Below are 26781 nucleotides of genomic sequence, written 5' to 3' on the forward strand. Positions count from 1 at the left end.
AAGGGTAGCTAGACCAGACCAAGTACACGCAGAGTACATCTGTACTGGCAGTGACATACTTTTGAGAGAATGAAAGAATTATATCTCAGGATATCTGGAAAAGGCAAAGTTCCAAATGATGAGGGCAAAAATCACAGGATGCACTGAGAGATCATCAATAACTACCAATGATTATGTGTTTACTTTCACATCTGGCAAAATCTTTATGAAAAGAAATAACACCTATCAAAGGCAGTGTTTAAAATAGCAGAAGAAAAACAGAAATAATCTTCCATAGCAAAAAAAGCACTTTTACAGTCATTGAATGAAACGAAAGATAAAGAGAATTCAAGATTCCACAGAGCTTATTGTTTGTTGACTATTTGCTCTGGTACAGCAAAATGCTGCTTTAAAGACTCTTCTATCCTTGTACCTTAAAAATTTAATCCTCCATCCACAGTTAATTCCTGACTACATTCCTCACTATCCACCTCAGACCAAATCAGCACATGGGAAGGGCATTAAAATACACAAAGGCGAAACTCCCAGCTAGTCAGTTCCTCTAATAAGTGAGCTTCCTGAATGCTACACAGCCCCACCCTACAAACACATCAAGTTCAACTGTACCACAGAGAGATTATATTCTTATGAGTGTGCTGCCAAGTATGATCCCGTCGCATGGGAAATGCAAAGAAAAACCAAGCACATGGTCGAAAGAGAATGAAGGGGAAAAAAAATAAAACCATAAGGAACAAGCTGCAGTTCTGAAACTGCTTTGCCAAAAGCTGAGTTGCATATTTAAGGGGCATGAGTTTTAACAGAACATTTTCTTTCTTTCCTGGTGTGTGTGGGGAAGGAGGGGGGAACAGAGAGGAGGAGAAAAAAATTAAAGAAGAAAAGAGGCTGTTCTCTCCTGCTCTCTAGCACAAATCTCCTCATGGCTAACAGCATTCTATTAACAGAACTCTAGGGGACAGAGAAAGTAGGAAATAAACTTTTTACTTCCCCACCAGCAATATTGACTTGAAAAAAACTTTAAGTTCCCACAGGCCATCAGTCCCTGTCTTTGTAATATCAAAAGTACTCTTCTTCAAAACGAAAGTCATTGCCTCACCAGGGGTGAGAAATAACTACTTAAAAACTGCTACGTGACTGAGTACAAAAATTGAAATTTATGAATCATTCCTTTCTTTGGCATTTTTTTAAAATAAAAGGATATGGCTTTACTAACCTTTAAAAAAAAGAGGAAAAATGTACCCCAAAGGGTAGTATTATCATTTTCCCAGGAGGTCTTTTTGTGAATTCATTAAATGTTGATACTAAAAAAAACATAAAAAGCTTCACCTTTAATATCATAGTGAACTATTAAAACTCTATACACTGTTCCAAACATTTAGTAAGAAAATGAGTGTAATTTTTCTTTCTTAAGATTCAATTTCTTAGGAAAACCTGTCAGAAAAGGTATCTATCAATTCTATAAATTGAGGTGGCTGCTGTGAAACTATCCTTCAAAAGAAAAGTTACATTGTAAATTATGTCTAATGTTCTCTCTCACTATTTTGCCTCATGCAAAAATGATTTTTAAAAAATTGATAAACTATTGTATGGCTTATCTTTATGAATACACTCACTGAGATATGGAATCCAGGTGTACTGAACTCCTAAAAATAGATGACCTTTCCATGCCTACTTAAAAACAAAAACAAAACTTTTGAGAGGAGGGTGGGTTGTGGAAGGAAAGTAAAGAGCAAATTTTCATGTTCCTGTCACCTGATGTTAGGAAGAAAAACAGGAGATGGAATGGAACTTGGAAAGAAAAACTGTCTGTGGTTGTTGGGGAAAAAAGGAGACTATGGAACATGCCACTTTTTTGCCCACTGTATGCTTCCTTAAGCAAAGCTCCAACAGACTTCACTAGAAAGCAACTGGTTTCTTTTCTCCCTCCTTCCCCTCCCCCACCAGAAAAAAAAGCTGACTGGAAAAGTTGAATGGGTACCTCCCACGTGTGTGGAAGAGCGGAGAGAGTTCCAATGGATCGCATAACAGATAGATGAATCATTATGAGTCCAACATACTCTGACAGACAAGCTTATGCTGCTAAAAACCTGCATGTGGGTTAACTGCCTACTCTGCAGGCACTGAGGTGTCTTTTAACTCAGAGCCTAAACTTTCCAACTAAAAAAGGGGGCTAAATTGGTTTTACCTTTAAAAAAAGAGTCCATTTTCTATGTCCAGAAGAGGATATCTACATTTAAATGCAACACAAGGTGTGCTGATAAATGTCTAACAACTAGCTCTCCAGAAAGAAAGGAAGGAAGAAAGGAAGGAAGGAAGGAAGGAAGGAAGGAAGGAAGGAAGGAAGGAAGGAAGGAAGGAAGGAAGGAAGGAAGGAAGGAAGGAAGAAAGGAAGAAAGGAAGAAAGGAAGAAAGAAAGAAAATTATACCATTTAATCTGCATTATTAACATTCTCTCCATTACTTTCTGAAATCTAGACAGTCAACATAATAATAAATTAAACCTTGGTTTATACTGTTTGCCAATTTTCCCAGCATGAAAACTCACAGTGAAAATTTAACAATCAGCTCTCAGGAACTGGCTCCAGCCTACTCCTGAACGTGTGTCTCTATTTCCTATTTGTCTGATCAATCATTTCCTTGTTCCATCTGTTCCACAGATAATTAACATTTTTAACTGAAAGGATGACTTTTAACTCCATATGCAGTTCTGTGTCATATGGGCCAACGTAGATATGTTACTAAATAGGACAAATTCTCCCAGGTCTTTTCAGAACAGCAGCCATGAGGAGAAGACAGGGAAATATGAACCTGATATATTATTGGACTATAGGGAATAGGCACTGTTTAGAATTCTGGAGAAATCACTTCCACCATCTTCAGGGATAAAGTAGAAGGTTTACATTATGGTTCATAACCTAGGGCACATACTTAAAACCCTGGAATCTCCTTTTTAATTCCTGAGGACTTCTTATATCTTTGTATTTCTAGTTTATGCCACTAATTTCTCCCAATAAATTGAGCCAGTCCAATATCCTCTAAAAATAATTTGTCCAGTAAACCTATTGGCATCCAAATATTAATCACTGGATAATTCAGCAGCTTCTCATCTTTTGCCTATCCCAGGAAAAACTTGTTTTTAAAGAGGCATAAAGGTGGTTTAATTACAGATATTAGAACTAATAAAAGTGACCAACACATAGTAGGTACACATGTTCGTCCTTTGTTGCTGAAGAAGACCGTACCATCAGAGAAATGATGACATGACTTGCACTTGACTTTGTTTTGAGTGAGGAAGGGCTGTGACCTGCACTCACTTCTCCTCCAGAGTCATTTGAATCCAGTGACCAGACGTTCATCAGGATGACTGGAGATGACCCAAGATGAGGCAATTGGGGTTAAGTGACTTGCCCAAGGTCACTCAGGTCCTCCTGACTCCTACACTGGTTCTCTATCCACTGCACTACCTAGCTACCTAGGTACACAGTACTAAAGGAATAAAGTTCCATCAAATTCTTGACCGGTAACCCCTAAGTTAAACCCAATCCTTATAACTGAACATAAAGCATCTTCTGTTCTTTGACAATTCTGCTTCCAAACCAATATTCTAGATTTGTGATGGTGGACCAATCAAAACCAATTGGTATTAATTCTCTGGGTAGAATTATCTTTGTAAGTTATCAAATAATCGTGGTGCCACGGATAGGGTGCTGGATTTAGAGACAGGAAGACCTGAATTCAAATCAATCCCCAGACTACATGTTAGAGATTGGAATAACATAAACCAATGACATCAAGCCCTTGACAGATTTAGGTTGTGGGTGAGGAAAACCCCAATTCCACTCTTCTTTAGAGTAGTTCTACAGGTAGCTATTTTACTCTCATCGTCTATGAGCCATACAACTTGGCATGCTGATATTAAGCTATTCTGGTTGATTAAGTACAACATGATCCTTATGCACCCGATCTGAGATTCCTATGCTTCCCTAAAACCACTCCAACCAGAGTTGCAACCATTGATTGTCCAGAAAACCAAAGGTGGGCAAGCAAGGATGTGAGAAGAGAAGGGTAGGGGGTGAGGGAATGATATATTTTTAAAAAAAGATATTCAATTGTCAGCATGGAGCGTTGAATCAAGAGAAATATACAAAGGATTTTTCCCTTCAGCTAGTACCTTTGATCTCCCCTCATTAAGAATAGTCCTTTATGATTTTATTCCACATGAAATTGTATCTTTGTATTTGTATATTTTTGATACCATTTGATAGCTCCCTCCTCCTCCTGTTTTACTTAGCCAAGATGCACCCATTTAATTTTAGAAATGTTTTCTCATAATAAATTAATCCCTCCAGTCCTTGAATCAGTGTGGTTATATCCTTCTATGAACCCTTTCTAGTTTCTTCAGTTCCCTTCTTCCTGCAAATGAGATGCTTATCCCAAGTTTTCTATTCCAAGCAATTTCAGTACCTTTGGGTAGAAAAAGTAATTATTATTCTCATGATCCTTCACATTGATCATTTTGGTGCCCATTCCACATTGGAACTTTTTATCTGATTTGCTCTCTATGATCTTCCTCAAAGTTCTTGATAGCAATATATCCCACATTTCTCTTTCTTCTTCATTATCTTTTTTTTAATGACTCTCCCCCACCCCCAGAGATATTAGATTAGCTTGCATGCCTTCATCAAATTAAATCACATTTTATTTTCTAATCAAAGTGCCCTTAACCACTGAGTCTAGTTTTCCTTCTTTCATTGTTTCTCCTCTAAAACAACTTGTGGTTACTGTCATTTATAAATGTTGATAGGCTACTGTTTTGTCTTAACTGAAAATGTTGGATCAAACTCAACTAAGTCCCTATGTTACATATCCAAACTCAATCAAATGCATTGTTACCTTCTAGTATTGGCAACTAGTATTGGAAATCATGATGCCCTTTTTCGAGCTGTGTGATGGTCTTTCAAAGCCAATTTGCATTAATTTAGAATGAAGATTTTCATAGGCATTTCATTGCATGCTTTACCACAAATTAAAAAGGCTACAGATATACCTAACTCTGTCTGACCATCTATTTAAACACACACACACACACACACACACACACACACACACACACACATACACACACTCATATGCACACATATACATACACACGCCTACTTTTGATTAGGTCTCTCTTACAGGAACTACGATATAATTTCTCATTACAATTTTATTTGAAATTTCTGCCCTGCCCCTGAAGTGTCCTAATTTCAAATAGGTAATATGGTAGCATAGTAAATAAGTAGCACCAATAGACCTGGACTCTTTTTACTGCATTGAAACATACTATGTGTCAGGCACTGTGCTAGGTGATGGGAATGCAAAGAAAATAAAATTAAACTGTTCCTATATGTGTATATGTCTATATTATGCATCTAAGTGCATATAATATATGTCTACTGTATACACTTATGTGTGTATATGATGGCTATATATGTGATGTGTATACACACAAAATAAACATAAGATATTTTCTGGGAAGAGGTACAAACAGGTGAGAACAATCAAGCTTTGTTTCAGAGGTGATATTGGGGTTGAGTTCTGAAGAAAGCTAGAGATGATGTAGTGCATCAAGTGATGTAACTGCAGCCAGTAAGACTTAGGTTCAAATCCAGCCCCAGACGCTTACTAAGTGTGAGATACTGGGTAAGTCACTTAAACACTTTCTTTCCTTCTCTGTAAAATAGGGATAGTAATAATCTCATTTCACATACATGGTTGCTATAGGGCTTAAATGAAGCGATATATATAAAGTCCTTTGCATAAAACACTATGTCAATATTAGTTATTTTTGTTGTTGTTGCTACAGGCCTAGGAGATGGGAGATGAATGAGGAATAAACTATTCCCAATACAATTTTTCACTTGCTACTTGTCTTTGCACAAACAGCTTAAGGAAGTAGCATTGTCATGGCACGTTCCCAATAAGAGAATGCTACTTAGCTGCTCTGTCAGGCAGGCCCAGCAACAACATGGACTTTTGAGTGCAAGAAGCTAGCTTATTATGCCTACATGTGGCATCAGAAGTTTCCCAGAAACCTCTAGAGCTGTTTGGGTTATATCCCTGGGGAGGATGCTCTGAACAATTAGCAGCAGTTTCTTCCCAGATGCTTAACCCACCTCTGAAAACAGCAGCCACAGAAACATCTGATGGAGAAAATATGTTGCCAAAAAGTATTACCACAGCAATAAAGATTCAAATGAAATTTTACTGAAGAGGCAAAATCAGAATGTGCCTTTTTTCATTTTTCAAAAAGCTAGTATCACAATGAATAAAAAAAAATATTTGTCCAGCGATTTTTCAATGGGTAATCTCCTCATTCAAAACCATAATATAATATAAAGATAATGACTTCCTTTCTCCTTTGCTTCCTTAAGAATTCCCTTACCTATCTTATTAGTTATTATTTCATAAAGTCTCCTTGACTTCCTATTATGTAAAAACCACTTTCCTAATTAACATGAACAATAAGCATTTCTTCTGAAAATACTGTCATTTTCTTCCTTTTTATTTTCACAATGATCTTTGAACCAAAATTTTTTCAATCCTCCAACATGCCATTTATAGAAACTATTTTACTTAAACACTGGCAAATCACATCATATTATCTATTAGATGTATGTTGTTACCATCATCCTTTCTTCTCAAGTTAAAATTCTCTTTGTTCCTGTAGATTCCTTCCCCTATATAAAAGTTTTGAATGATTTTGCTTTGTTTTTAAACTTTTGTTCTAAGAAAAGACTTCAAAAAGTCTTAGAGTATCAACTTTTATTTTAAATGAGGTTGTTTCACTTTAAAGTTTTGGTAGGGCATTTTAGTCATTAGGGAGTGTTCTTAAGAGAATTCTGTCAAAAAAAACCCAAACCAAACCAAACTAGTCTATTACCTTGGTTCTGTCTTGATGAATGGAGGATATATCCCTTTCACATTCCGAAATTTCAGCTTCAAGGGCCCTGACAGGTACTGTAGGATATGTAAATCTTACCCCATGCTCTGGAGTAGAGAAGATAAAGAAAGGTAGCTACCCCTTCACTTTCTGGGCAAGGCTAGAGCCTCATAGACAGTGTTTGGAACGATCCATTTCAGTTTTCTCAACTCATCATCCCCAAAGTAAGAGATAAAATACACTTCTGGGTGACATCTCATATACTTTTCTGGTTTTGTTCATAGGCCCTTCTAAAAGTCTCATCCCTGTATGCTTTGCCTTTTTGCCTAGCACATTTTAGACTCTGGGCAATTGATCCATGGGGACAAATCCCTTCTTTGAAGCAGAGGAGAGCTTTGAAGGCATGAGGCAAGATGAGAAATACACCTTTAATTACTCATTTCACCAAACACTGTATTTCTCCTAGTCCAAAATTTTTAAAAATGCTGCACTAAGAAAACTCTTCCCGTTGCCTTTCCCCAACAAGAAATGAGGTAATCATTAATGTCTAGTACTGCATTTCTTATTAGTTTACTTGTACTTCTTCAGGACTTTTTCCTTTTGCACTGGTTTTTGGAAACTGAAGAATTATTTAAACAAGCCTTTAGAACAGTTCCAAAACTTATTAGGTACACCAAATGCTACCTAGCCCATAAGATTTGTATGCTATTCTCCTGAGCACTCCAGTCACCCATACCTAACCTTTCCTCCTTCATTTTACTGCTTCACATTTCACAGGAGAATTATTTGTTTGAGTGCAGCAACAGCAAATATTAAGCAAACAGATAGAAGAGGAAAGTTACATTTCCTTACTTGTAGAATTGTATGATTTCCATTGGGTACACTTTAGGTACTGGCCATACAGAGCAATGCTAGTTTTTTATGACTAGTTCAAGGCAATATGGATGACAGAGGCTTGCAGGTATTGTAAGAAGAACAACAGATATGAAGTCTGAAAGTCCAGGTTTGAATCATGGTGCTACTCATTCAAGTCACTTATGCTTTTGGGGCATTGGTTCTTTTCTGAATGTAGAATGAAAGGCTTGATCCCTATGACCTTTAAGGCTCCTTCCAACAATAAATCCAATGAGCTCTATGTACTTGAGACGAGACAATGTCAAAATCTCAGTAAACACTCCATATAAAATAACATGGTGTTATGAAGATTGTTTAACAGTGACTACATTGTTAACAAACAAAGCCACAGAATATTATTATATGATGGGTGAACATGGCCATGAATTCATTCATGCCACTACTGCTTAGTTATTCTCAACTTAGACGGTAAAAACACGTTAGTTCCTTGGACAGTTCCTTAGTCAGGAGGCACACATATTAGAATTTTGTACCATCGCCGAAATTGAAGTTAAACACATTATTGAATTTCTAAATGGCAGATTCTCTGATTGAGTTCTTCCTACAATCTCCATTCTAAGAAAAGTATCCATGTCTTGATTTCTCTCCAGGCTATATTCCTGACTTTCCCAGATTTTCTCTAGTGTCCCCATGCAAGATACCTTCCCTGGTTTTCCCACCTCTCCCTTTTTGGCTTTCTTCTTTCTGTATTTTATCTTCTCCAATTAGAATGCCTTGAGGGCACAGACTTCCTTTCTTCTTGCATTTGTATACAGCCTGGCACAAAGTAAACACTTAATAAATCCTGGTGGACTGCTTGTTGACTGGTCTGATTCAGGGACATTTGTAGAGATGAATTCACAAGCAGATTAAAAACTTTTCCATATAAATCCATTTAGAAATTAGTTAATGATGCAGTTAAAAAGCAGAAAAAAAATTAAAGCTTTCTTTAATGGAACATGGAAAATTAAGGACATATTTAAAAGATCTAATGGTGTGAACAACGCATATAGGCCAACTTCCTAACTAGAACTTCTAAATAAGCCTTTTTATAGAGTCAATTCCCAATTATCCAAAGAAAATGGTAGTTAAGAGTGGATGTGGAACAATCATAATAAATGATGAAAGGAAGAGCTATTAAACTGCCTATTTTTTTACTGTTTTCTCTGTCAAGGAGAATGGGCTCTAGACTAGAAGGGGGACTAGACCAAGGATTTCATTGCAATAGGTAACTCCCAAGTTGACATTTTGGAAGTGGGGGGTGGGGAGGGAACAGGGGTAATTTTTGTCTTAGAGTATTGTCTAGGGCAATGAGAAGTTTAGCTACTTGCCTAGACTCCCACAAGTAGTATGCTTTAGAGGTGGGATTTAATCGAGTTCTTCCTGGTTGTGACGCTATCTTTGTCTCCACTGTCCCATGCTACCTTGTGTTTAGACTGGAAAAGTAGGGAAAAACAGCTAATAAGAAAACGAGAAGGAAGAAAGAATACTCATCTGTCCTTAAAGGGTTCATGTTACAAGACCTAGATGAACTGGGACTGAAAGAATCAGCTGTTATTGTCATTTTTAATAGTCAAAGAGTGGTGGAGACAAAAATCAAATTTACAGAATGCTTGGCATGAGACCCAGTTAAGCTAGATCTTCCCAAGAGAATTTAAAGATGAAATTTGAAGCCCCCCCCTCCCCCAAACGTGGAAAAATACATGTCTGTAACTTTATTGTCTTAGAGAGTGACCTGAGGCATTGGGACATTGGGAGGTTAAGTGACTTGCCAAGGGGTCATGCAGATATCAGAGGCAAGACTGGAACCCAGATCCCCTGGATTCCAAAACCAGGCTTCTCTACATTACACAATACTGATTCTCATCAAATTACATGTTGATTTAATTTAGCAGACAATTAGCACATTCTTTGATTACTATTTCTAATCTGTCATCCTGGGCAAAAGATGGTGGCACACAAGGGGCAATTGTCTTCCTGGTGGTGTTTTTGCTTATGTACGTCATTAGGATTTTGTGGCAAGATGATTGTCTTCCACAGATGCATGCTAAAATCAATTCTTGCAACTCTTCTTTTTACCTCTCCAAGAAGAATGTGTAAGCTGACCTATTTATGTACCATTTTATTCCATCTTTTTGTTTCATTTATATCAAGAATGTCAATAATAATGGGATGCAATTCCTCCAGAAAAATATCAACTCATGAGTCACTAGAAATCTCAAACGTGTCTTAAGTTGTTCTTCAGTCATGTCCAACTTTCTGTGACCCCCACTGGGGGTTTTCTTGGCAGAGACTAGAGTGCCTTGTCATTTCCTTCTCCAGATCATTTTATAGATGAGAAACTGAGCAAACAGATTAAGTGACTTGCCCGGAATCACAAAGCTAGTAAATGTCTGGGGTCATATTTGAACTTAGGAAGAGGAGTCTTCCTGACCTCTGGCCCAGTGCTCCATCCGCTGTTTCACCTGGCTGCCCCCATAGCTAATAACACTTAGAGAGTGACCCATAGGTGAGCGTACCCATACTTAATATCATGGGTGAGTCTAAAACCTATATGATTCTTAGCACCCTCATACCTCTTTTCTGCCACTGTCAACACTGCTACAGAATGGGAGAAAACGGGAACGGGAATAAGGATTTATAGAACATCTACTATGTACCAGGCACTTTGCTAAATACTTTACAAATACTGTATTTGATCTTTAAAATAATCCTACAAGATAAGTGCTGTTATTATCCACACTTTAAAACTGAGGAAACTGAAGTAAGTGAGGGTGATGACTTACCTAGAGTCACACAGCTAGTAAGTATCTGAGGTCAAATTTGAACTCAGGGCTTCCGGATGCCAGTCCCAGAACTCTATCTACTGTGCCTCCTAGCTGCTGATGAGGAGGGGACTTATCTCTACCGGACTGAAGGTTATTTTCTATTTTAAAAAAATATTCATGGTGGCCATAGCCAAGGAATTCTTGACCTAACAGCCATGCCACTAGTAATGATCCTCTCCTTATTCACCTACACAGGGCCTTGGATAGTAAACATGTCACCAGTTTCATACGTAAAAGTTATCTTACTGGAAGCTTCTCAGGCTTACATTCTTCTGCTATAGCTTTTGAGAACCGAGGTTCACATCCTTGTCATTATAATGCATCAGAGTAAGACTTTTATAAAAAATCATGTCCCTAAAACACCAACAGTGGCTTCAGAGAGAATAGAGAGAATACTAACTTTGGAGTCAAGAAGATCTGGGTTCAAGTCCAACAGTTAAGAAAGATGTCAGAGAAAAAGCCTCAGTATTAGGGATAAGCCTAGGGAACAGCTCCTTATGATATTTAATGTACACATGAGATGCAGAAAAAAGACAAACTATAAAAAAAAAAGACAAACTTATGAGGCAGCATAATATAATGCAAAGAGTTAGGACAGATCCAAGTTTGAACTCTGACTCTCATCCTACCTAAGTAACCACAAATGAGTCACTTTTCTTCTCTAAGGCTACTTTTTTACCTGCGTAAAGCGAGATAATAATACCTGTTACCACCTCACAGGGTAGTTGGGAGGGTCAAATCAGATAGCTTTTTTCTTTTTTCCTTTCCAAGCATTTTATGTCAATACATTCTAAGGAAATCAGAGAAGAGGCAATGTTCAAGCCAGCAGTGCATTTGGTTTTTAAAAGAAATTTGGTGTACAGGTTGGATGAGGGAGGGCATAGTAAGTGATATTCTGTAATGACCATTTGTTAACACTATCAAGCTTTTCTCCAGTGTGACTTTACATCCTCAACAATATTTACCATACATAAGAATGTACTATATGGGTGATCCTCCCCCCCCCCACCTCTTAAAAAAGTTTTATAGTTGGTCTTTTCAAGGGAAAATAATTATAATAAAAAACTACATATAGAATACCATGCCAGAAGCTCTGCTGTGTTTTATAGGAGTTATCTATCTACATTACTATGATTATCCACATCTGTTATTACAACAGTACTTAATTAGAATGGAAGACATACTGAGATCCTATTTTAAGGAGTGGTGGAAGCTTGGCCCTATCCCTCTGCCCCATTACAAATGAGATACTACAGCAGAACCTGACTAATTCTCTCTAATAAGAAAATCTTCTGCTGGGGGCTATCACATTTGGAAAATTATCAAGATAACAGATGAGAGTGAGGTCAAAATAGATAAACAGATGGATATACTGATAGACAGATGTTAGATGGATAGATAGATAGATAGATAGATAGATAGATAGATAGATAGATAGACAGACAGACAGACAGACAGACAGACAGACAGACAGACAGATAGATAGATAGATAGATAGATAGATAGATAGATAGATAGATAGATAGATAGATAGATGGATCAACTTGCAGCATCAAAGAATATGTTGGGCTCATAAGCTTTGTTAAATGCAGCAATGTTTTTAATTATTTATGATAATGCTCCATTGAATGTTCTGCGAGACTAATGAAGCCTTGGGAACATGAAACCTCAGCTATTAAATCTTTGCTGAGGCATAGCTAAAACTGCCAGGGCTGCACGGGTTTCTCTTTCTTTGGTGAGAATCATCATGTCTGCATGGAGATCAACAAAGAGAGACCTTGTCAGATCACAGCAGAAAATCCAATTTGGGCCCTGAACTAGCAGGGGCAAAATGTCCCTGAAATGTTTTCACTTTCTATCATATCTTCACACATTTGTACTTTTCTGCTTCTATTCATGTTACCTTTATCATTGCGTCCTGTCTGATAAGCGGATGATTCTCTTGGGTTGTGGTTCTGAGAGTTGATTAGGCTTGACAGTTGGCTCATAGGCATTGCTTCCGGAGAGAATTTTGCCTGGGATTTTCATTAAGACTGCCTGTTCTTTATACTTCTTGTGTATTTTACGCAAATTAAAATGCCCCCAAAAAGGTGTGGATAAAGTGATCCAATTCTGGCATCCGTGTTGCTGGATGCTACAAAAGCCTGCCAAGAAGCCAATGATGAGCAAAGTATATGATGGAAAAAATGAATCATCTCGGAATTTGTCTTCTTTCCTTTCTACACACAGTATTACTCTACATTTATTTTTTCATACCTATTCTTATTTAAGTAATAAAAATGGTCAAAGTCATGACCCAGGGCTACAAATTTATACTTGTTCAGAAAGTGATAACATAAAAGATTCCTTCTTTACCTGCTGAATTCTTACTTGTTCTTTAAATCAAAAATTTACAACCTCCATGAAGTTTTTCTTGACTCCTATTTGGTAACCATCTTTCCCCTCCAATCTTTCACAGCACTCATCACACTTCAAATACTCTAACGTACTTGCAAGGTTTATTACAGTTAACTGTGTTTGTGTCTTATCCCCCATTAGACTGTAAGTTTCATGAAGGCAAGCTAATATAGGCTTTAGGGATGCAAAAAAAATTAAATAGTCTCTGCCCTCAGGGAGCTTCTATTCTACATTCTGCTTACCTTCTAATATGACATGAACACAAATAATTATAACACAATGTAGGAAAAGATAGGGACAAAGGTGAAATCCAAAGTATATTAGAATATTAGAAGAGTGAAAATACATTTTCAATTGGGGATATCAAAGAAGGATGGAGGATATGGCACCTACACTGAGCCTTGAAAAAGGTAAAGATTCTGAAAGGCTGAGAAGTACATTCTAGGCATTGGATTGGAAGAGGAGCATAGCCTCGTTAGTTTGGGGAATAACTAAGAATCCAGTTTAGCTGAAATGCAGAGATTATTAAGGTCAGCAGTGTGAAAAAAAAAAGTAGAAAAGTAGGTTGGAGCCAAGCTGAAGACATTGTATTTTATCCCAGAGATAAGAGAGTCACTGAAAGTTTTTAAAGCACTAAAGTAACATGACCAGATAGAGACCTTAGTTAAGATTATTTTGACAGTCCTGGAAAGAATCTACCGAAGAAGGAAGAGACTGTGAAAACTGGTAAAACTGAAAAGAAGTTATAACAGCCCAAGGGAGTGGCAATGAGAACTTAATGGTGGGTGTGTGGACGGAAGAGGAAAAAGGCAAGGGAATCCGTCAATTCAGATATGAAGGTGAGGCAGAAAAGGGTCAAAGATAATTCAGCGGTTTTTAACCTGAGACACACAGAACAAAATAGAAGACTCTTGTAGAATTAGCTTCCATATTAAGTCCCAGTTGTTTAGAAAAATGTCTCAACTTAACACCATTACCAGTTTCCTTCCACACTGCTCTTTGCACTGGCTCCAGTCCTTTCCCACACAGTAAATGCCTGTATCTCTTATTTGCTGGTCTTACTCAAGTCTCAACAAACCTGATATGAAATGTTCTGTGCTGGCTACCGCTTTAGTAATTGTTTGACCCTGGTACCACCCATATTGCTGACTCACATGGCATCAAAATAATACATTACACAGGAAATTTGGCAGGAAGACCTCAGAGGGTTATGAGTATCTAAAGATGGTCACACTGGGGACTCTACCATGACAAATCAACTTAGCAAAGTTTAACATTGAACATAAGGAAAATAAAAAGACAGTGGGAGGTGGGGGGAGGAAACAAAAAGGAAAAGAAAAACTGAACTTGTAAAAATGGGCAATTAACTAGATGTCAATTATGATGCTACTTTCACTGCTAATTGTATCACTGGGTGGAGAAATAAAGCACTTTTCCTTCTGATCTCCGATGATGTTTTGTACTTCTCCTTTGTAGTTATTTTCTATTTTGTGTTAAAATAATGACACAAACTTGTGAAAACTGGGTCTTCAAGCCAGAAAGGAAGCAGAACACATGAATTAAGACAGAGTGATAATCATAGACTTAGGTTTGGAGGGGCCATTGAAATTATCTAGTTCAAATTCCTTGATTTGCAAGTAAGGAAACTGAAGCCCACAGAGATGAGTTGACTTTCCTAAAGACACCTAAGATAGTAAGCGGTAAAAACATAATTTGGACTCTGATTCTACGATTTCAAATCCAGTGTTCTTTCCACTGTACCGTCATATGCTGCCTGCTTAAGTACCCAGGAGTATAGAGTTTGACTCCTAAGGGCTTCTATCAACTCCTACATTTAGGCTCATTAGATATAATCATTACTACAGAGTATTCAAAGGCAGTTGCAATGGATTCACCATACATTGGAGTACCCATCTTCCTTTGTTTCTTTCTGTATAAACTCAATAGCACTCTAATATCTGTGGGTCACCTACAACTTGTCAGTTGCCTAAGTTGAACCATTTGGCTGTGCAGGAACTCTGGATCAGGTTAAAGTAGGGGTTCAGGACAGCAAAGCCTGCATGTCTTATACCCTTCTTATGTGGCTATATCCATCTGGCTTGAATATTATACAATTAATTCTGTTGAACTGGGATGAATTTGTGAGGAATCATTTTTCTTGCGGCTACTATGAAGGAAGTCATGTCTGTACAACCACGATGAGCTGGACGTGAGACCACATAAAATTTGGTTATCTTGGTTTGCCACAGCCTACGCTTAATGTCAAACAAGGAACGAAATGTAGGCTCTAGGCTCCTTACCATGGAGCATTCACTATAGAGATAAGGTGAAATAAACCAAGCCAACTCTGTTTCACAGCTCTCACTCAGTTAACTTACCCCATATAAATGCAGCCTTAGAATTTCCGTTTTATGAATTTTGCAAGTTCATCCCTGGCCCACCCATAGTGTCCATACGCTATGTTTGTGGATAAAGGGAAGAAGTAATAAAATGCTTCTGTCATCAAATACCAGAGAGCTCTCTAGGTTTATTACTTTGGAACTTTAGGGTGACAATGTCTAAGAGGGAAAAAGAGTTTGGTTCATCAAGAGGAAGTGCTGACTACTAAAAGTCAAATCCAAAGAGGTCAGATGATGCCATGAGGGTGAGAATATTGAGACACAGAGAATGGGGGAGGGGTCGAGGAAATAAGGATTCAGGTTAGGAGTTGAGGAGCAGAGAATAGGAGGATGTCAGACTCTACGCAAGGGAGTCAAGGAATAGATGTGGAACATCTGTAATTACAGCCAAGCAAAGGCTTTATGTGAAAGGAGAAACAAAGATGCTTAATGCCCAGGGTCAATAACACTCTCAGACTGTGAATCACGTCAATGGGAAGGCTTCTAAGTGATATATATGTGTGTATTATATACATATGTATATATGTATATATGTATATATATACACACATACACACATATGTATATAGAGGTATTTATACACATGTCTATGTGTCGTGTGTATGTGTGTGTGTATGTAACCTTATGTTGTTGTAGACAGGGTTAAATGAATTGCCCAGGGTAACATAGCTAGTAAGAGTCTGAGGCTGGATTTGAATTCACAAAGATGCGTCTTTCCAATTCCAAGTCCAGTGCTCTAACCACTGTACCACCTACCTTCCCCAGCACATAGTATATTACTTGACTATATTATATAATATGGTACATTATCTTTCTATCACCATTCCCTGTGATGAAAATGAACTTTTAGAGAAGATTATGTATAGAGAAACAATTATAATTTTATAGAATACTGATGATAATATATAGTATTTTATTGCATTTTCTTTTATCTATCTTATCATTATATTATGTATATGGATTACCTGTCTATCTTAATTTTATGTATCTGTATATTTTCTTATCATTAGCCATCTGTTTACAAACCCTGTGAAGATCACCGTGTGACTTTTAAAAATACCTCTGTCTGTTCACTTTAAGCGTTATCTAAATATAGTATATTACTTGAGTACCGTAATATATTATTGGACCATTGTAATAATTACTTTACTAGTACATTATAATACACAGTATATTATTCGGCCATATTCTATTCAGTATGTTCATCAATGCCATGGATAAAGATAAGAAACAGTACACTTACTGAACTTGTGCATGGCAGAAAGCAAAGGTAGGTATAGAGAAGGACAACCAGGAAAATGAGGTGATAGAAACCATGTCACACAAGAAGAAACTCAGAATGTTTTGGTCTGAAGAAAAACATGCTTCCAAGAGACATGGTTGCTACTTTTGCATTAAGCTCATAGGAACACAGATTAAGCACAGGGGGTTTTAAACCAGAGTTTATGAATTTGTTAATATTTTGATAATTATTTATTATTTATTAATATCATTGGTTTCCTTCACAATCCTATGTATTTTATGTGCTTAAAAACATTATTCTAAGAGGTTCAGAGGCTTCACCAGAATGCCAAAGGGGATCAAGACACAAAAAAAGGGTAGGAACCCCCCATCTACAGTTAGAAGCTACCTCAGAGGCCACAGAATCCCAACCTCTCATTTTAAAGATGAAAAAACCTATGGAAGGCCTATGGAAGTTAAAAAATATGTCCAAGGCCACACAGGGAATAAACGGCAAAGGTCAGGTTTGAATACAGGTACGCTGGCAACAAAGTCAATGTTCTTGCCTTCCAAGAATATCACGTTTAAGAGGGATTTGATTTATTCTACCTACTTAGCCCTATAGAAGGGAATCAATGGATTGACATTGGCAAGAATCCAGATTTTGGCTTAATGTGAGAAAAAAAATTACCTAACAATGAGAACTGTCCAAAAATGGAATGGCTCTCTCAGGAAGCATCTCAAGCTCCTGATCATGGTTGTTCAATTCAGAGTCTTGATGAGAACATAACTATGTTGAAGAAATATTTGTGATGGGACCATCATGCTTTCCAAGGCACAAGCCCCTCTCTCAGGGCAAAAACGTTTCCATGGCAATCATCCCCTATGCAAAAGAAAAGAGAACTTTCCCCAAGCCTCCTACTAGCTTCTCCAAGATCAGTGGCATTACTACACTTACTATCTTGAAGCACCAGAGACTGAAGCACTACTTTTCAAGACGGAGAGAATTTATATCTCAAGTAAGGACTGGACCAAAAAACCTCTAAGGTCCATTCTAACCCTAAAATTCTATGACTCCATTACCTCAGTCTATGGTAGAGACATGTAAAACCATATAGTTGGAATGTGGAAGCAAGACTATGGAGGACAGTACAGGTCCAGGCATTGCTCTTTCTAGCTAATAGTTATCTCATCAAGAGCAATGAGCCATCCAACAATATCTTGGGAAATATCATTTTAACTATACTGTTCTATGATATACATAAGGTGTGCTTAACCAAAATCATTTCACAGTAGGATAAAACATGATAACTGAATCCCACCATAATATCACAAATCCTTGTTATGTCATTCTTACTCCTTATTTAAGACATTATTGCTACATAATTCAGTGTCTAAAGTTTGACAAACATGTATTTTGTGTCACCAATGAACAACGTTATGTACTGTGCATTTAAAAATTAATATACTTGGTTTCATGGCAGCTACATGGTGCAGTGGATAGAGCACCAGTGCAGGAGGCAGGAGGACCTGAGTTCAAATCTCATCTCAGACACTTGACACTCACTAGTTGTGTGACCTTGGGCAAGTCACTTAACCCCAATTGCCTCATCCTGGGTCATCTTCAGTCATCCTGATAAATATCTGGTCACTGGATTCAGATGGCTCTGGAGGAAAAGTGAGGCTGGTGACCTGCACCACCCTCCCTCATTCAAAACAAAGTCAAGTGCAAGTCATGTCATCATTTCTCTGATGGCATGGTCTTCTTTGGCAACAAAGGACGAAAACACAATGCCTTGTTTCTATGATACATGTTTCAATTATGAGAGGAAACATGCAGTTCTGAGATAAGGCATCATTTTTCTAGTTTCTAGCTCCAATAATAGCCTTATAATGTCTCGAGAATTTGAGGAAGATTCCAGCACTTTGAGTGGACCCCTTGTGGCAAATTTCTAGGAGAACATTGACAAGAGTCACATTGAATGGTAAGAGCTCAATGGGTTGTGATTTACATGGTTGGAGTGAATGTTCACATTGATAAGATCACAGATCCATCCAAGTTTGGGGACACAAGTGACTGGCATGGCATAATTTTCAGCAACTGAGCTGGGTGTCCTCATACATAAATACAGGGCTAATGTTTCCCAGGCATTTATGAGGAAAGAAATTAGTACAGCACATACAGGTGAAATGATTTTCATATAAATGGCATTCTGGAAATAGAGAATGGCAGTCCCAATGGGGTTAGTAGCCTTTTGTTTTCCAGTATATATTTCTATCTAGCTCAAGACAGTGATACGTTCCGGAAATTTAGGCATTCCAGTAAGCCTAGAAAAATTCATCAGTTGGTCCAAGAGGGAGTCAAACCTTTTAGGCAACTAAGATGGGCACTTTTCCTGGAACAAGTCCAGGGAAGAATCATAATACATTCTGGTTCTACTGGGGTTGAAAACAACAGTCTCTCACAACACTCTGGCCCACTCCTGCTTTTAGTTTAGGTGATTGCAGAGAGTATAGAGAAACTAATCAATTTCCAGACTTCAAAAGAGATTCTGGTGGTGTAGTGGGTGAAAGCTAACCCTTGCTTATGTTTTATAGACAGACAAAAGTCATACAAGATAATTAGAGCTTGGAACAAAACTTACATTACTGGGATGGACCTTAATTAAAAACCAGCTATGGGAAAATTTGCACACAACTCCTTATCCGCTTTTACTAGACCCCAAATACATCCTAAAAATGTGACAGATTTTGTGGGTTTTCTTTTTCCTTTTCTCTCAGTTAAATCACTCAGTACCATATCTGTAACAGGCTCTGCTCATATGCAACTGGATTCTCTGCAGATGCCTTTTGAAGTAGAAAGCGTCACACATACAGTACATGCACAAAGACTGATGAAATACAAAAGATAATATAATACAGAATAATTAAATTGAATTAAAAGAATATTTTCATTGCTGTGTATTACCATAGTGCTTTCTCTTAGATCTAAGCAAAAATAATTCCCAACAATGATTTTATGCTACCTTAAATGCTGTAAATTTTTTGTTTTGTCTATTTTCTAAATCCAAGGAAATGATGTTCCTCCTTTTGAATTTTTAATATACTCTCTGATGAAGAAAGTTGGACAAGCGACGAAAGATGCCTTGAGCTCTTAAGAGTCTCAATTCTCCAATAATGGAGGAAGTGGACCGGTAATATGTAAAGCAGTATGATACTACTATTGTTGCTGCATAATGATTGAGTCCAGGGTTAGTCCTCCTTAAAGTTAGCTTCAAGGAGAGTAGCTTCAAGGAGAGTTCTCTTCAGACCTAAAAGAATACTAAGTTCAGATTCTAGCACTCCTTTAAGAGGAGTCCAGAGACTCTACACTACTTTATACTTGTCAATGCACTCAATGAAATACATGCAGAGGGCCACTGGGCAAGATCTACTTATTCTTACTTGCAAGCTTTTGATACAGTTGTTGAACCCTGCAGGTGTGAAAGGTATTAAATATCTAGTTAACACATTCAGTAGAATCCAGTTTAAATGAACTTTGAAAGAGTTTTGCACACTTTGTACTGCCATATTTCTCCAATATGTAGGTGCTTCCTTAGCCAAGGAATAGTTGGTTAACCAAGATGATGAAATGATCTCCAATTAGTATGACAGCTAACAGAAGCATCTCCAACCTGGATCATGAATATGGGCTTCATTTCAACCCATGTTAAAATAAAATCATCTTCATGAAGGTTAGATAGTTGTATAATTGAGAGATAGTTATCCCAGGGGCTCAAAGAAGATAGCATTCTTTCCTAGATCAAGGTGAATGGAGAGCTCATAATCAATAAACCTAATCTAGTCACTTTCAAAATATACTATCCACAATTCCAAAGTTCCCCCAAATACATACAGCAATACATCTTGTGAAAGCCTATATCTTGATAAATAATTAGTGTTCTCAGGGAATCAAAGAAGATAAATACTCCTTCTAAGATCAAGGTGCATTGAAAAATGGTGATCAGTAAACCTCATCTAACCACTTTCAAAATACACCAACTAAAATTCAAAACTCATTGCCTCCCCATCCCCCATCCCTATGTAGAACATATTGGATCATAGATATAGAGTTGGAAGAGACCTCTGAAGCTATCTAGATATCATTTACAAATGAAGAATTTTGAATACCAAGACTAGTTAAGGGACCTGTCTGCAATCACACAAGGAATAAATGACAGTCAGGTTTGACCCCAAGTCTTGTGACTACATCTGGCATGCTTTCCACTGGATCACAGTTGTTATGGTTTACATTCAAATATTCTTTTTGGCTGAACTACAGTTTCTACTATTACCATGATCTACAGTTAAATTGTATATTGGGATTATAATAACATAGATCACTTAAGTTGCGCTTTCTAGACCTCAGAACTAGTAGCAGACAAAATGAGTAGTGGTAGGTGGACTGCAGTTAATGATCAAGGGTTCTCTCGTTGTTTTCTCTAGTAGAAGACAGCTTATAGAGGGTGTCCCCAAAGTCTTATTGCAGTTTTAAGCTACTGAACTGTACTATGGCTGTTTTGTTGAGAGATATATGTGCTCTATAATTACTCTGATGATACTTGATAGATTAGAAAACACTAGAAACAAATAGCTTTAATATAAATGGAGAGGGGAGGGCTGGGAGGGGGAGAGAAGAAAATTACTAATAGAGTAATGGGACAGATATAACAAACTGATAATGACAGGCTTTAAACAGAAGGAATAGCCTGGATACTTATGGGAAACTTCAGAATTCCTTTAATGACTCCAAACTTCTCCCTAAAATGAAGACACTCTTTTTTTTAATATCAATATTCTACCAGATGGCTGCAACTCATGGAACACTACAGTCTCTTACAAATTATTATCAAACATCACCAAACAGGTCAATGGAGAGGAACATGGTGGGTGTGAACAGGCTGCAATATATAACAGAAAAGAACTATAAAGAATACTCACAGAAAGGGATGTCATCAAAGAAATGCAGGACAGAAAAAGAAAATGGGCTGGTTGTGTGGCAAAAGCAAGGTCTAATCGTTAGATGGACAGTGTCCTTCACTGAGATCCTCACTAAGTCAAATACAAGGAAGGTTCTCAGTACACTGAATAGACCCTTGTTGAGAACTTATGGAAGATATGTACAACAGCTGCACAAGATGGACAGACATAGATGTTTTACAATCTGTATCACACCAGGGAACATTTTATTAGTGATCTTAAAGCATTTATTAGCATCAATCACACAATTCTTCCTAGATTATTTCAAGTATGCATGTTTCAAATAACCATTAGGATTGTAAATTCTTTGTGGATAGAGATTATGTCTTATACTTTTTAAAATACCTCAATCATAGCTCAGAGCTAGGTACACAGTAAACATCACTAAACAGTTGCTGACTGAATCATTTTAAGACAAAAGCCACATAGAAAGACGACAGAAGAACTTAGTCTAGGAAGAGGAAAGGTAAGACAGTGGAAGGGTGAATATATGGAGCTTAAACATTAGACAAAAAAAGCAATAAGGCTATAAAGATAATCATAAAAATGGAGAAGAGGAGTATAAGTTATGAAAATTTTGCTGGTCAGTTGTCTTTAAGGAGAGAGAAATAAGCTCCACTTACCTTCTCTGCAAGGATAACCTTTAAACTGAGACATTAAACAGATGTTAACCTTATGGCAGAAGTGCTTGTAGCACAAAAGACCTGAGTTACCTTTGTGGGGATCAAGGTGGAGGAAGAGGACATATTTATTTATTCATTCAATTCAATTCATAAGCATTTTATATTAAGTACATGCTCTGCGAAAAGTCCTGTGCTATTCAAACATTTCTTTTGCTTTGCCTTGAGACCACAGAAAAAAACTGAGGAGATCCACTCTACTTATAGCCTAACATTTCCCTGCTTGTAAGCACTCTGCCTACAAGACACTGAAAAACAAAAAACAAAAACAACCCGCCCCCCCCCCCAAAAAACCCCATTTAATAATGACAAAGAAGCAATGCTGGGCTTGACTGGTCTCCTTACCTCAAGCTTCTCTGCTCTCCAATCCGTACTCCACACATTTGCTAAAGTGACATTCCTGAGGTCTGACCATGTCACTCCCCTACTCAGTAAACTCCAATGGCTTTCTCTGTCTCCAAGATCAAATATGAATTCTTAGGTTTAACTTTTAAAGTCTTTTACAGCCTGGCTCCAACCTACCTTTTCAATCTTATTATACAATTTCCCTTACTGCACCATAGGCCCAGTCGAACTGGCCTTCAAACTGTTCCTCATACATTTCACTTTATCTCCCTTCTCCACTTCTTTGCACTGGCTGTCCCCCATTACTGGAGTGAATATACGTATATGTATAAATGAATGCTTATACATATTGGTTTCCCCGATGCAATGGAAGCTCTTAGAGGTCAGGAATGGCTTCATTTTTGTGTTTGTACCCACAATGCCTAACACAGTACCTGGTACATAACAGGCACTTAAGAAATGCTTGTTCTTAATAACTTAATTAGTATCAGTGATGGCAATAGTCCATTGGCTCACCATTCAAAAAAGGTCTCTTGTTTATCTTCTACTATTAAGAACTATTCACACACAGCTACACACTGTTTATATCAGTCAACATGCTCTTCTTATGCATCTACTATGTGCCAGGGACCAGGCTAAGCTCTGGGGATACAAAGAAAGACAAAAGCCAGCCCCTTCTCTCAAAGAGCTCACAGTCTAACTGGGGACATAACACACAAACGACTATGTAGATGCAAACAAGATATTTACAGAGCAGATTGGAGATGATGCATGGAAGGAAGATACTAGCACTGAAGGGGATGGGGAAAGGCCTCTTGTAGAAGATGGTATTTTAGCTGAGACTTGAACAAAGCTAAAGAAGTCAGGAGACAGGGATGAGAAAGGAGAGAATGGCAGGGAGGAGGGACACCCAATGAAAAGGCATAGATGCAATGGTCCTCAGCAAAGCAGACCCGTGTCAATGGATCAAAATACTATGTGAAGGAGAATAAGGTGTAAATAAACTGTCAGTGTGAGAGGCAGCCAGGTTATAAAGGAATTTGAATGCTAGAGTTTTCTATTTGCTCCTATAGGTAGTAACTAGCCACTGCAGTTTACTGAATAGGAGGGTGACATGCTCAGACTTTAGAAAGAACATTCAGATAACCGAAAGGAGGATGGCTAAAAAACTACAGTATACATATACAAACAAACATATATGCATATGATATGAATATATACATGATACGAATATCGCCATGAACCTAGCAATAACAAATATGAGGAACAATTGTATGAACCGATAAAGAGTAAACCAAGAACATACACAATGATTGCAATTATGTCATTGAAAAGGATGTTAAAAGGAAATCTAACTAAAAACTCTTGAAAAACCAATGAAGGTCCCACAGAAATGATGAAAGTCAGCATTCTCCCGTAATGGCAGAGAGATGGGGGACCACTAAGACAGAAAGCTATCTGAAATGTCAAAGTAATGTTGTTGGATCAGATGTTTTGGGTTAATCTTTTCTTTAGACAAAGATAAGAAACAAGATCATATAATAGACCAAAGACATCAATAAGATGATCAGAAAACAAAAAAGCTACAGCAAACAATTAAAATAAAGTATTCCAAGAAAGCCTCTAAGGAAAAAAATCAAGTCCCCTGCTCTTTGATGATGAGGTCACACATTTCTTGACCAATGACCTCTTCCATGACTACATTCAATCAGCACCTCTTCCTTGACCCATTAGTCATTTACAGAAAAGAGCTTGTACGCCTTTTTTTCAGTATAGCACGTTGCTCTGATTTCTGAATCTTAGTGCCTTCCCTCAGACTATTTCCAATTTATCCTGTCTACACACTTGCTTTCATGTTGTCTCCCCTATTAGACTTTGAGGGCAGGTACCACCTTTGGCTGTTTTTATTTTTCCCTTTCTTTGTATTCTCGTTGCTTAGCATAGTACGTTGTACATATTAGGAACTTAATAAATGCTAGCTGACTTGCTTTAGTTTGATATAGAAAAACTAGATCAGGAAGCTTCTCCTCCAATGACTATCTCACTAGTTCCAGTTATAGGAGCAGGGAAAACTATCCCCAGGGTATACATATGCACACACACATGCATACACACACACACACTCACACACACACATACACACACTTCTTAGCTCTGACACTTGCTAGCTGTGTGACCACAAGCATCCTAAGTCTCCCTTTACCTCTTCAAGCCTTGAGATTCTAATCTATACAACTGGGAATAATACTGCTTGTATTTCCTGTTTCACGAGGCTGCTGTGAAAGAAGCACTCTGTAAACTCTAAGTATTATATATGTGTGAGTTATGATAATTCCTCACATATTAGCTCTCTTGGTATTGCCATACCAGCTACCATACGTCCTTAATTCACTCCTGTGAAGTACTGACCCATAATATTAAAATTAAACACACAGATACAAACTCAAAACCCCCAAACTGCAAAGGAATAACACAGCGATGATAAAAACAGACTCTACAGACAATCAAGCACATCAGTTATATAGACATAATTCCCACTTCTCTCTCTTGACTGTCATGGCAATCTGTCTAAGGAGACCAAAATAAAGAATATTTTCTAGCCTTCACTGATCAAGTCAAACAATCTTTTAAATATGTCAGACTTACTATGTGAGCATCATTTATAGCCAAAGGACATGTTTTTTTCTAATTCATAGCATCTAAAATTATCATTATCCTTGAGCTTTGTCAACATTCTATACAACTTTTTTTAAACATCCTACATGGCCACCACTGTGGCAGCTCTTGCACATGTCTCCTAAAACTGGAGTGGGTGGTTTCTGACTTCAGTACTTTATTGGTCCCTGTTAAAGGTTAACTCTTCTGAGTACTTTGAAAATAACTGCAAACACTAGATCAGTTATTATACTATGGAAAAATAAGGACACTTGTGAAATAGTAGATTATAGAATATTAGACCTAAATATCTCCTTAGAGATTAGTTTATCTCATCCTCTTCCTCATTTTTACAAATGAAGAAACTGAGTCAAAAAACTGATGCAGTCAAAGGATAGTGCTTGTCTAGGGTCATATAGGTCAGTACATGAAACCAGGGTCTGAATTCTCATTGTTTGACTCCAAGTCCAGTGCTCTTTCTATTGTCCCACACTACCTTTACAACAGAGGTGGAAAAATTTGTTTCTTACTGCACTAGAGAAGACACTTTACTGCTTATTGCCCTAATAGATGAAAGGCAGAGAATGAATATATGCTGTGAGAGAACTCCATATTCCCTGCCAAGGCTAGCCTGTAAAGCTAACAAATAGGGCCTCTTCCCCTACCTTGCCACCACTTCCACTGACACCCAAGTCTCCATGAAGAAGAAAGAGAAAAAGGTAAAACAATCTTAATTCAAGTCAAGAATGTCCTAGCTGTTCTCTATCTATGCTGGAAGGTGGGGGTGTGAAAAAAAGGCAAAACAGGAAGTATGGAAAGGGAGGGCATCCTGGGGAAAGAACCTTTTCGCACATGGGCTGGAAAAGGCATGCTGGATTATACAAACTCAATTTAAAACTCCAGGCTTGCATTCACAACTGTATTATTTTTACTTAAGTATCAGGACTATGCATTCTAGTCTCCCACCTATGGTACCTATAATGCTCTCAAGACAGTAAGCACTCAAGAAAAGTTGACCCCTATTAATAATAATGCATCAGAATGGCAAAAAAAATGAATAACTGAATATTAAAGGGTATACCAGAGGCTGAATAATACACAGAGATAATCTCCTAAATGATTGGAAAATGACAATAAAATCAGTGTTCTCTCCCCAGAGAAAGAGGTATCTATCCTCTGTCAAAGTTTTTTTTATATCTCAAAACCGTTACAGTTGTTAACCACAAAGGAAGTGTGAATTATGCAAGAAGATAGCATACTTATCAATCTAATAACACTCTGCATCTCAGGGAGGTTGGTAGGTTTTTTGGCATATGTTAGTAATGTCAACGTCTGTAAGTTCCTCAGAAAAATTAAACAATGTACACAATTAAACAATGCATATGACTCTAGACTTATTACTAAATAGCAATAAGAATAAT

The 26781-nt window shown here is 37.5% G+C and overlaps 1 protein-coding gene across 1 annotated transcript in view; it reads right to left on the reverse strand.

Moving 5' to 3' along the window:
- The window catches only part of LOC140501406 (guanine nucleotide-binding protein G(q) subunit alpha), a 397622-nt gene that overhangs the window by 220787 nt on the left and 150054 nt on the right, over nt 1–26781 (reverse strand). The window lies entirely within an intron of this gene.

This window comes from Notamacropus eugenii, chromosome 1 (genome assembly GCF_028372415.1).
Source record: "Notamacropus eugenii isolate mMacEug1 chromosome 1, mMacEug1.pri_v2, whole genome shotgun sequence".
Taxonomy (NCBI): domain Eukaryota; kingdom Metazoa; phylum Chordata; class Mammalia; order Diprotodontia; family Macropodidae; genus Notamacropus; species Notamacropus eugenii.